This window comes from Phyllostomus hastatus, unplaced genomic scaffold, assembly GCF_019186645.2.
Source record: "Phyllostomus hastatus isolate PE091 unplaced genomic scaffold, TTU_PhHast_1.1 phas_contig_159, whole genome shotgun sequence".
NCBI classification, from domain to species: Eukaryota; Metazoa; Chordata; class Mammalia; order Chiroptera; family Phyllostomidae; genus Phyllostomus; species Phyllostomus hastatus.
In genome coordinates, this window is record NW_025333640.1 from 12,216,022 (window position 1) to 12,228,968 (window position 12,947).

The 12,947-nt window shown below is 37.4% G+C and overlaps 1 protein-coding gene across 3 annotated transcripts in view; it reads right to left on the minus strand.

The window, feature by feature from the left end:
* Window positions 1-4,292, minus strand: part of CLCN3 (chloride voltage-gated channel 3) — a 69,881-nt gene extending 65,589 nt beyond the window's left edge. For 2 of the 3 annotated variants that reach the window (XM_045830888.1, XM_045830884.1), the window contains exon 1: window positions 3,790-4,291. The gene's annotated coding sequence lies outside the window, so the exon portion shown is untranslated. Of the gene's footprint in view, window positions 1-3,576; window positions 3,689-3,789 lie in introns of all 3 variants that reach the window. The other variant, XM_045830885.1, reaches the window with a different exon arrangement.
* Window positions 4,293-12,947: the final 8,655 nt, after the last annotated feature.

A 12,947-nucleotide genomic window follows, 5' to 3' on the forward strand; every position in this document is an offset into this window, starting at 1 on the left:
CTACATTTGATGCAATACGCCTATCAAGACATTTTTCCATAGCTCAAAACAGTTTTGAAACTCATCAGTTTTAATGTCTTTTAGTGCTTCTGCATTTTTTTGTTTCCCTTCTTCCACATCAGCAAAACATTTTCCTTTGAGGACTTTTTTCACAGGGGAAAAATGGTAGGAGGGTGAAATTGAGTGAATGGGGAGGGCTAGGTATGTGGGCCATGCCATTCTTGGTCAACAACTGTTCTTGTAAATCACCCACCATGAAATGGACAAACACAATGAAAGAGTCTTCCAAAAAAAAAATTCACTGAAGCTGAATGCAGCCTCTCACAATATCAGGTGGTACACTGATACAGATGGGTTTCTAGAATATTCACCTAGCAGAGGAAGCCTGTATCACTGGGGGCCCACCCTCCAGAAGAAAATTCCAGACTTTTGGGGGGTCCCCCCTCATACTTCCAAGCTTTAGTCCTATTCAAGGCCATACTACAATGAAGGGGATGTAATCTAGCCCCCAAACTGTAACAGGTGGGGAGGAGTTAGAAATAAGAAGACCCTGGGAATGGTAGTTAAGTGACTAATAGCCTGAGGTAGTATATTGATTTTTTATAGCTTTCAAAAAAGTTTCACCTTACTCATAAAGCAAACTGGTTAGGGCTGAGGACCATAGCTAAGTGTCAAAGGTATGTCAGTCAGCTATCTGGTTGGCTAGTAAGTTGACATAAAAGTATGCACAATATGAGTGAAAGAAGTGAAAATCCCAAATGTTACCAACTAGAGAGAGAGACAAAGTCTCAAGAACAATGATGGCAGGGAAGTGAAACCGACTGATGTAGGCATTTGTATGTAAGAAGCATTTTCATGTAAGTATTTTAAGAACTGTATGTGCTAAGTACTGAACACATTAAAATGTGACAATAAATTTAAACAATAATTTATTTACTAATGTTTATAGAACAGCTACTAATGTACTAGAAATTGTAAAAAATATGGACACAGTTTGTATTGATTAATAGCATATTTGTACACGACTTACAGCTTTCAGTAACCTTCAGTATAAATTACTTTACCATCCCCAAATGGGATGCTGTGATATTTTCCCATAAATTACTATGTATCTACATAATAAAAGGCAATGCATGACAGATGTCACAGGAGACACAAAAATTGTTACAAGAGCTCAGAAAAAAGACCATATTCCACGTATTTGATGATGAGAAGCCTTCTTTGGAAGGGACATGCGTAAGTTGGACCTTAGAAGGTCAGTGGGATTTTATGGGGCAGAGACGGGTGAAGAGGTTGTTAAATAAAGCAAAAGTACTGTCTTGCATCAAGCTATGGAGCCAAGAAGGCAACAAATACACTTGGAGATGAGTATGTGCACAGAGCCCAAGTCCAGTCAAAGGTTTCATGCTCAAACAAGCATGAGTAATAAAGCACACCTGCATCCAGAACTGCGATGGCTAACAGTGTAAGAAAGGTTCTTGGAAAACATATAGTGACCACTAACTTCATAAACAAAATTTATGAAAAGCTTCCTAAAGTGATTTTACCATGGCATGACATCATGAAACTCAGACTGTGACACCACAGTAGTAAGAATTTATTCTGACACAAATTGTCAATTCATAACTGATTTCTCCCAAAAGTAACATTACCTGATTACTGTTATTTACTGATTACTGTTCATAGTAACTGTTAATTAAGTCAGCTGGATGTCCAGATTGCTGCCTTACATTATTCTTCAAAAAAGTATGAAATGGATAACTCTAAAGGAAGTAGCTGTCTACTCTGAAGAAAATTTCTTTGATTCATAATGTTAGAGGCATGCCAAAGTTAAATGCCAGATGATTTTAAAAGGATAAACACACAAAAGGCTCAGACTATAACAAGGAAGAAAAGTAAACAAAAATCCAACAAAAAGGTGCCATGGAAGCCTCACACTTTGAAAACGAAGTAATTTTCATTTTACAAAACAAAATGTTCAACTACTTCCCATGAGGTCAAGAAATATAATTTGGTTCCAAAGTTGCAGATCAAAATCTTTCCATATTTTAGCAATGTGAATGGGCAGTTTCCCCACATGCATTCATCCTCCATTTTATACTTAACTAAGGAACATTTATCTTTAAGAATCAAAATGAATCAAAGATACAATGTTTATATACACATGTGAATGTGCATATGAAAAAATGCAAGACGGTTTATTAGAGTAGGACAATGAGAGTTTTAAAGAAAAAAGAATTCAAATTTCTGTAATTACTTTTATAATTGAAAAATAAGTTAACCCATGGTGCCAACTCTCTCATCCTATCTTTTCTTGGAGCATTTTAATTAGTCTTGCCAGCATTTTAGTGTAGCCATTGAGAGCAAGAGCTCTGAAGTCACACTGCCAGGCTTCAGTCTCAGTTCTGACACTTCCTAAATCCTTGGGCAAATTAATTAAATCCTGTATGCCTCAGTTTTTGTATCTGTATAATAAGGAACCCTGGAAAGTGCCTACTTCATGGAGTTGGTGTGAGAATTGAGATAATCTACAAAAACCACTTAGAAAAGATCCCGAATCACTGAATTCACTCAACAAGTATTAACACTTACTATTTCATAAGTTTTAGATCACTACTGACAAGTTTGATTAGAAACTTAGCTGAAAGTTCTACAAAGCAGTCACAGCAGCCAAACCCCACAGGATACACCGGATACTGTTTTGATATCTGACCCACCACAGAGATCAAATCTGGCTTCCTGAGAGGTTTGAAAATTATTACTAACATGTCACAACAGGAAATGGAAAGCCTAACACCAACGTGACCTGAAAAATGCCTATTTACTAACATAAAATCTTAACCTCAGCAAATCTACTTCCCTGAACTGTCTACATCCAAAACCTGGTTAAATATTTGCATTTCTAATAAGCAACATATGGTTGAAAACACATGTTAAAACAATTTCCAAGTAACGATGTAGGTACTAAGCATTCAGATGCTCTCCTAAATCATTTGACCCATTTTTCAAGCAAAGAATCAAAGTCTTTGAGTTATTAGACATGTGGTGATCACGTAAGGTCTATAAATGCAGAATAAGGCACATAAAACTGACATCAGCTAAATCACTTCCATACAGACCTCATCAAGAAAAAAAAATCTAAATTAGCTCTTTAGAGATGAAAAGAAAATCACTTTTGGAAAGATTCAATAATCAATGACACAAGTCACAATGATGGTGCAGTAACTGAATGCATAGATCAAAAAAAGTTTACATAGTTTGCAGAAATGAACTTCTGAATTACCAAAAAAAACCAAACCCGGTACAGTCACTGTTAATTCAATTGTAATAAATGTGCATATGTAAATATAATTGTTTTCTATGTCTTCCAGTTTTAAAATGTTATACAAATGAAGCACATGCAAAATTAATTTGACATTTTAAGGAACTTCTGGCCCAAGATCAAAATACAAACGTTTTACATATACACATCAACCTAAAGAAATAAAAACTCAATATTTACTTTAAATTTGGGCAAATTTAGAGCAAGTAAATCCCACTCTCTGAGTTCAAATTTAATCTTTTCCTGCAACTTACTTCCATTCTATTCAAAGGTCCTTCGACATCTCCTGGACCAAACAGGTGAAATATTACAGTATGTTCGAGGGTATATAGCTCATCAGCGTGGATTTAACATCATGTAGGTAACCTGTTATACATAAACCAAGATAACAGTCTTGGCATCACAGTTGACCCAGAACCCGTGAACAGGACAGCTAACCAATTTTTCACTCACATAATGCAACTCACCTTGCAGCTCAGAGGCATAGCAAAATCGGTGGCTGTTTTCTGCACTGTCTTTGGATTCTGCATCTGTTTCAAACCCAAAACCTAGCTAACCCTGGAAGCTCCACCTGAAAAAGCTTGACACAAGAACTATCGTAATTTAAAAAATACCTGGGGTTTTCGACTGAAGAGGTTACGGAAATTTTGCCAGGTGGGACTTTTTTTTTTTTTTTTTGGTCCTCCTCCAAACACAGGAGCAGCATAAAGTTAAATCAGCTTGCGCTGGGCCCTAGAGTCAACCTGCTGCTACCCAAAATTAAAAATAATCTCCAACATCACTTTCAAGAGACTAAAACTGAATCCATGGTCTAACTCGGGACGAAGTAGAACGGCTTTCAACCCACCACACCCTCCTTTCTCAACGCGCAGCCGGATTCCGGCCGCGGGCGAACTTAGACAACGAGAAAGGTGCCGCAGGTTCCGGAACAGACCGGCCCCGACCCAAGGAAGGGGAAGAAAAGCAGCAAAAAATCCGGAGCCCGACAGGTGCGTCGGCGCGTGACGTCACCGCGTAGACGTGAACGGCCGTTCAGCGTCCGGCCGCCCCAACACCTCCTCCTCCGGCCAAGCCAGCTCCGCAAAGGCGCCTATTGGGCAATTCGGAAGCAGGGGGCGGGGCGCCAGGAGGAACCGACCGCAGGAGTGGGAAGCACCTGGTGGAGGGCTGATCTGGTAGTGAAACCTTTCCTGTGGGTCAGCTCGCGTCACTCGGCTTTGCTGTTTGCTCCGCTAGTGACCTAGCGAAAGGACTGGAGGCGGCTGCGTCCGGAGAGGTGTCTCAGAAGTCTAGACACACGCGCCTCCAGCAGTGCCCTCGAGGAGCTGCACTTCCACGCTAGGGAGAGAAGACTGTTCTGGAGCTGTGCGTGAAACGCCTGCAGGCGTCGATCCCGAGACTGAAAACCAAAAGCAGCCGTCGACGATTGCTAGTAACTAACACTTAGACCGTGAGAAATGTGGTCCTTGGAATTCAGACCAGCAGCAGCCCATGCTGCCTGTGCTTATAGGTCGCGCGCAGGCAGGGAATGCAATGGGGTCGCATCGCCGCGTATGTCGCCGCAGGCATTGTGCCTAGCGTAAAGAAAATCGATAACCCAAATTTAGCCATTATGCATTTTGCTGAAATAATGCTGGCAAACTATATATTTTTAAGAAAATATATAACTTTTTTCAAAGTGTAAATTCAACTTGTTATAACTGAATATGATATTGAACAGTTTTCATCATGGGCTAGGATCAGTCTAAATCTAGGATCAGTCACCTAGATTTAAAAAACCTGCTGTATTTGCGTCATCTATATTTGGGTGTATTTTGCCCCCTGAAGCATGTGAAAGTAGGATGCAGACATTATACTTTACCCCCTGTATACTTTTGTATGCATCTACTAAAAAATAACAATCTTTTCAACACAATCAGAATACTATTATGGCCTGTGAAACTAAAGGGCCAAGTTATCTGCTCCCAGCACTCCTAAAATACAGTGGTTGAACAGGCAAAAGGTAACAGTTGTAAGTATTCCAGTTCAAAAAGTAGTAGAAAGGAAGATGGAGTCATTGTTCTCAAATGCACAGCCTCCTATTACAGGTGATGAAAGAGTACCCCTCTCTTCCCCATTAGAGTAGTTGGGGGGTGGAGAGGGGTTGCTCTTCATAAGAAAAGGAAACCCCCTTTGTAATACCCTCACCGGAGGGTTTTATGCCTTAAGAGGCTTGAGTACCAGCTTTTTCGGCTCATACCTGTTTACACCAGCTGACAACCTGGCAGTTTCAAGTCACCCATTCACAGCCACTTTAATTCAGGGCCAGCACCAAACCATGATTCAGGTTTTTCTCAGTGTAACTTTATTTCAGAACCCCCTTTGCCCTTCCCTGTGGCTAGGCCTTGCATAAAAAATAGGAGTTAATGCAGTAGGTTTCCTTAACAAGCAGCCCCCCGCCGCCCCCCCCCCCAGCCACCGCAAAAAAAAAAAAACCCTCCAAAAGTGCTTGCAATCTAAATCCTGAAAGAAGGAGGTCTAGTCACCCAACATGTGCAGTAATCAAAGGGCCGTTCAAGTGACCTTTTCAGGAACAAGGAATTCAGCTTCTTGTGATTAAAATAAACTATACCCTACTATAATGAATATTCTAAAAATTCTTAATCTGGTTTATTTGGAAAGCTTAAAGACTAAAAGGTCTTCTAAGGATGTATCTTAGAACCTGCCAAATTTAGAGATTCCCTCTTGTTGCCAGGAAAATCTACACTCAAGGAGAGGCATTCTTTGGAGTGCAAAGAGTTGAAAATTATAGGATATTAGGTAAAAGAGTTTTATTCTTTGTTAAATTTTTATAACATAAAATGCTAAGTAATACCCAGGTATCACCTGCTTTGTGTTGTGTGAGAAATTACCTCAATGCAGTGATACCCACCAAATATACCACCAGGTGAGCTATCCTGGAGGTCATAGAAAGAAAGGCTAAGACATCATGAGAAGCACAGGGGTAGAAGGGAGAAAATTAACATACTTAGGATACAGTGCAAATAAGATGGGAAGACCCATGAATTGAAACCTGTGGTTATGCAGTGTTCCTATGCCCTGTCTCTGTTTGGCACATCGATCTTCTTGCTGATGGTATTGTAATTGAACCAGAGTTGAGGTTCAAGCTAGGGACCAGAGATGGAAGATGCCTAAGCCAATGACACACTCTGGCTCTATTGGAGCGATACACTGGCAAGAATTTCTGTCCACAGCAGTAGCTTGCCAATTCATCTGAGCAGGTCCAGGTTTTGCACAGCTTGAGCAGGATATGTGGGACACAGTATGACTGTCACCACTAGGTGGCAGAACTAAGACCTGTGAATGTTGAATGTCTCATGTATATTTAGTGTGTCTGGAATATATAATATTTAATGAATATTAGTGCCTCTTGTATGTTGAGTGAGTCATGAATATTAAGCATCTCTTGCTCATTCCAGACTTTTCTATGTTCTCAAGTATATGCCCTACTAACTTTTTATCTGTCCACCATGTGTTGCAGGTTAGTAACTTATCTTTTCTTAACACATGACTTTTGTCCATCCTGTTTATATCTTTTCTTCCAGGAAGAATTGAGAATTCTCAGATAATACAGTCCTGGTCTTCAGAGCATGGTGGCAATGCAGTCAAATTTCTTATGACTCCATTACTTCTATCACAATAGATTTAGTGGAGCCACAGTAATTCCAAGAACAATATTCTTTTGTTTTACTTGGGAAACTGTTGAACAAGTTTCTTAGATTTTTTTTTTAGAAAAATGTTGAAAAGCAAGCAAAAACTTTGCTAAACTAAGTGGAATTTTTCACAAGAGATTTCCAGGTATTACATATTTTCTTCTTTCACTGCAGATAAACTTCCTAATTTTAGAAACAGGCACACAGACTCTGAGAATAACAGACAATAGCCACAGTCTATTAATTAGTTATATGCACTTTCTATGAGCCTTTTTATAAATAAATCCTAAATCCTTTTATGGTAGTATATTCCTACATGGGGATTATTTCAAGTATCTTTTATAAGTGGGCAAGAACAAATCAACTTGTACACTTGGTTCTGTAACATTGTTTATATTGTGCACTACCTTATTCCTTTATCCTAACTTGTTTACTTTAAAATCTGTTGTTTCTGACATACACAACCATTTTGTCAGGAGTTCTCAACGTTCACTTTGTATCAGAACCATCTAGGGAGCTTCAAAAGAGATACTCTGGCTTGGGTCCCACCTTGGTATTTCTGTTTTAATTGTTCCAAGTTTGGACCTGAGCAAGCATATTTTTAATTACTCCCAGTTAATGAGCAGGACTCGGTCAGAACCGCTACATTAGACATGGAACATTCTATTTAAACAAAGAGCTATGTGATAGTTTGGTGATAAAACAATCGATTAGGGAAGAAATTTCTCTGTAATTCCTCTGGCATTTTTGTTAGAGAATCTGGTGGTGTTAAACCCCACTTCAACAGACTTGGATGTTTCAGATGGTTAAGAATTAAAGCTAAATTCTTTGAACATTTTCTTTATGTGCTAAAAAGTACTTCCAAAAGAATCTTATCCCTTCTCAACAAATGATAGAGAAGGGATCCTATTCATTGCGGTAATCACCAGATCCTTTACTTGGCAGGGGGTGACAAAGGAGTTTCCAAGGGCTGAGATGATACCCAGTAAGGAGTTTTTATAGGTCCAGCTGTGGGCTTTTTAAACCACATAATAAAAAAAATGCCAGTGAGCCCAATCTTCATACTCTGCTCCTGGAACCTTAAGGGGATAGGCGTTTGTATTAGTATTCCAGAAATTTAGTGGCTTGAAATAGCAAAAATTCATTAGTTTATAGAGTTCTGCAGTTTAGAATTCCAACACAAATCTCACGGGCAGAAATGGTGTTGGCAGAGTTGTGTTTACTTCCAGAGGCTCTAGGGATGAATCCATTTCTGTGCCTTCTGCAGCTTCCAGAGGTTACATCTTGGCTCATTGGCCCCTTCCTCCATACTCATATTTAGTTATGGTGGGTTGAGTCCTTCCCATATCCTATCACTCTGAACTTTTTTCATAGTTACATATCCCTTGGACTCTGACTCTCTTGCCTTCCTCTCTTACTTCTAAGGGCCCTTGTGATTACATTGAGCCCACCTGGATAATCCAGAATCATCTGACTATTTTAAGGTCAGTTGATAAGCAACTTTAATTCCCCCTTGCCATGTATCCTAATATATTCACACATTCTGGGGATGGGAGGGTGGGTGGCCATTATTCTGCCTACTATAAATTGCTTAAGTCAGCTTTTGACCACAGATGTTATATGCATTTTTAAAAGCCTTCTGTGTGGGTGGGGAGATTGGTTGAAGGTGGTCAAAAGGTACAAACTTCCAGTTATAAAATAAGTACTGGGATGTAATGTACAACATGATGATTAGTTAGCACTGTTGTATGGTATACATTAAAGTTATTGAGAATAGATTCTGAGTTCTCATCACAAGGAAAGAGGCCCTTTTATTTTTTTAATCTATTGGATATTTGAGATGATGAAGGTTAACTTACTGTGGTAATCATTTCACATATGTAAGTCAAATCATTAAGCTGTATCCCTTAAACTTATACAGTGCTATATGTCAGTTATATCTCAATAAAACTGAGGGGGAAGAAAACAAAACAAACAAAAATAAATAAAAAGCTCTCCATACACAGGAAGTATTTGGAGACATAACTAAAATAAGTCATGTGAGTCAAGTCAGGTTCTTCTACTTTAACTCATGTTTTTGGTTAGAATTGAGCCAAAGCAGTAATAATGAAACTCTGCCAATACTCACATTAGCTTTACTCCTCCCTGACTGACCAGCTAAAAGAACTTTGGAAAAAGGAAAGGGGAAAAAGAAGAAAAACTCACAGTGCTAAGAGTATACCTATTCCAACCAGGTCTGGGACTGCTCGTTCACTAGTCTTGCTTTCCCTGGCAGATAGAGAGAAAGAAGTGGTAGGCATTACCAGTGAGTGAAGGTGATGTAAGCCATTCCCTTCTGCCAGCAATTCCACCACGCTGAGAGTGGCAGGTTGTAATGTGCTATTTTGTAGAATTGGCAAAATAAAGAAAAAAGAGCACTGGGAATCACAATTCAGTTTCTTGTAAGTTCTTATTCTCTGACTCTAGTCAAGTTGCTATAAATTTTCTTTGAAGTAAAAAACCTGGAGATGGGATTATTTCTCATAACTATTTTTTAAAAATACATTAAAAAACAGTTCTACAGAAAATCAGAAATGTATAAGGCTGTATAGATCTGTTTCATGTGTTTGTGAGTTGTTTCAGATAAATAACTTTGATTTTATTGCTTATATTTTATATCCATTGGCAAGAAGGAAGAAAACAGATTAAGATGTTCTGTTAGAAAAATAGTGATATGGCTCTAGTCTAGAATTTCCTTCTGATTCCATCAGCATCAGGGAAATAGTTGAAAATGACCTTTTGTTGTCCTTTTCCTTTTTCCCTAAGAAAGAATGTGAAATTACCTTTGATAGATTTGTACTCCTGATTATATTCAAAGCTTTTGACATTGAAGACAATTTTCTAGTTTCACATGATTGTTCCCTACAAAACTCTCTAAGCCTCATTGGAACTTGATATGCTCTGAGCTACTTCAACCATGGGTACATCCTCAATTCAGACTCATAAGGTGACGCCTTTCTCAGGCTCTGCACAGCTAAGGACTCAATGTTTTACTTTATTCTTCCTAAAAATAGATTAAAATCTATCTCTCTCTTCAGATAGTCAACTCCTCTATGAGCTCTTACGGGAGACCCAACCCAGAAAGCGAGAAACTCAAGAACTGATTAGATAACTGTTTTATCTTTGCATATTGAGCTAGGCCTACCTAATTAAGATTCATAAATTAATCAGACTGCTACTACAGTTTAAGTCCAAGCTATATATAGCTAATGGTTGGTTCAAACTATATAAGGCTAGACAGAGTAGAACTTCCAGAATTGGTTTAAAACTAAAGATTTCTCTCTCAGAATGTAGAGAGATACAGTCCTAAATGCAAAGACACTTTTTTTTTTCTTTCTTGGATGTCAGTATTCCATGTCTACAGCAGATCTGGATTTTAGAGCATGCATTTACTCATTTAAGGTTTTAAAGCCTTTTTCAATCACAAAAGATTGCTCATATGTCTATGTCTGATCCAATACTTACACCTGCACAAACACGTGGTCTTATTAATAACTTCACAAAGGGAAAAGACTCAGTGTAAACCTACTGTCAATTATTGGCTCTAATTTGTTATCCTTTCATTTGTTTCATTTTGCTGCCTGCTTTCTGGGAAGAATGAATAATACCTATGTCTATCCACATCATTTTCCTATTGCTCAATCCATGTAAATTAATGACAGTGTATTTCTGAGAAATTTGTAGTAGAAGAACACTCTAGTTATATAGCTAGTGCCTTTCCTCTTGGCATAGTATATAGTACTTTTAATAAAGGTTTAAGGAATTTTCATTTTTTTCTATCATAAGAAGGCCTATACCTATAATTTTAAAATCATTGGCATAAAAGTTTACAAATAATTATTAAAAATTTAAAAATTATTTTAGTGTCAGCATTTCTCAAAGCAGAAATATTGTTATAGTATTGCTTATTAAAATTTTATTTTTTAAGTTGAAAAAATGAAGACGAGATCAATAAGTAATTAAAAGAGAAATCCCTAAGTAGATACAAATATAAATAGTATACTTACATATGATAAAGTTTACATTTCAAATCAGTGGAAAAGGAAATCACAGTTAATTAACAATGCTGTTTATAACTAGCTTTCCCTCAAAGAATATAAAGCTAGTCTCTTTATGTTAATCATATATAAAAATACATTTCAAATGTATTAAACTTACCAATTAAAACACAATAACATTATTTGGATAACTTTGTGAGAGAATATTTTCTTGGTAAAATTAGAAACCTAAATTACAAAATAAAACCCTCACAGATTTGATCAGTTACAAATTTTTTTATGGCCAAAGATACCATAAAAAGTATCAAAATATTAGTGAGGGACTGTCAAAAATATTTGTTCCACAGTATGGCAAAGGGTTTATTTCTATATTTTACAAGCAGCGCCTACAAATTGATTTTTTAGAAAGGTAACCAAATATAAAAGGGATAACGGATATAAAAGGAAGAAATTCAAAATTTTTGCAAAATTAGAAACATCCAGTGATGGTAGAAATAGGCACTTTTCTACAAAGCTATTGGGAGTTTGAATTTCTTAAACTTTTGAAAAATAATCCAGGATGCAGTAGATAGTCTACAAACAGGCCAACATCGATCTCTCCCCTCCACATAAATCTTGCCTACCCTCGAGCGTTGTTTTCACCAATAATGCGGCAGATGCGACACTATACCTGTACCTGGTTGGGCCTTTAAAAGACTGGCACCTTCTACTTCCTCCTTATATGAAGTCAACTTTTATGAAAGGGGTATGACTATCCTGGGACTACAATGTTGTGAGCAACCCAAGCTACCTGTGTGTGTGTGTGTATGGGGTGCGGGGAGGGTGTGGAGAGAGTGAGAGTTGTGGAGGAATACCAAGGCACCAGACATGTGAGTGAAGCTTCTTGGATCATCCAGTTCAACATGGTCATCCACTGTATGAAGCTAAATGGAGGATCCCAGCCAAAGCCATGTATAGGAGAAGAACCACCCAACAACCTGCTCAATTTCCTGGCCGCAAAATTGTGAGGAAATAATAATTGCTGTTTTAGGTCACTAAGTTTTAGGGTAGTATGTTATCCAGCAATATATAACCAAAGCACAGGAATATCTATTAAAGTAAAAGAAAAGAAAAAAGCATACTTTTTGACCCAGCAAACCTATTTAATAGATTTTGGTGCATCCATATTAGGGAATATTAATATCATTAACAAGAATTAGTTATCTCTAGAGATATTCATGATATACTGTTAAATGCAAGTTGCAAAATATGTACACTATAATCTCATTTTTAAAGATTAAAATATACATAGGAATAAACACTTTTGTTTTTATAAGCTTACAGAAAAATGTAGACGATATTCATAAAACTCTTAATATTGACCTCTTGGAGGAATAAGCATAGGGGGAGCTCTGGAGATAGAGACTACAGGCCTTACTTTTGTATACTTGTGTTATTGGGTTGTTGCAAGGAGCAAAGACTTTGTTGTTTGAAAGAAAAATCCAATAGAATATTTAAATAAAAGGAATGAAAGAAATTCCAATATTCTTGTTAAAAAGAGAAAAACATTAAACTCTTCAGAAGTATATAAACCAGAAAGGGAAATCATCAGGTAATGCTCTTAATCCAGGTTACAATAACTTGCTTTATTTGCTCAACAATGTATCAAGGGCATCTTTCTACATTAGTAAGAACAGGTCCAGATGACCCTTGTTGTGGCTTCAGAATATTCTATTGTTTGAATATATTATAATTTATTTAATCAAGTCCTCATTGTTAGAATTCACAGTTTCTCTGTTTTTTTCTGGTTATAAAAATAATGGTTATCCTCATAATACATGTTCACCCACTTAGAAGTGAACTTGTTGATATACGTATTGCTAGCATGACTTCTACAAAGACTCTCAGTTTATATTC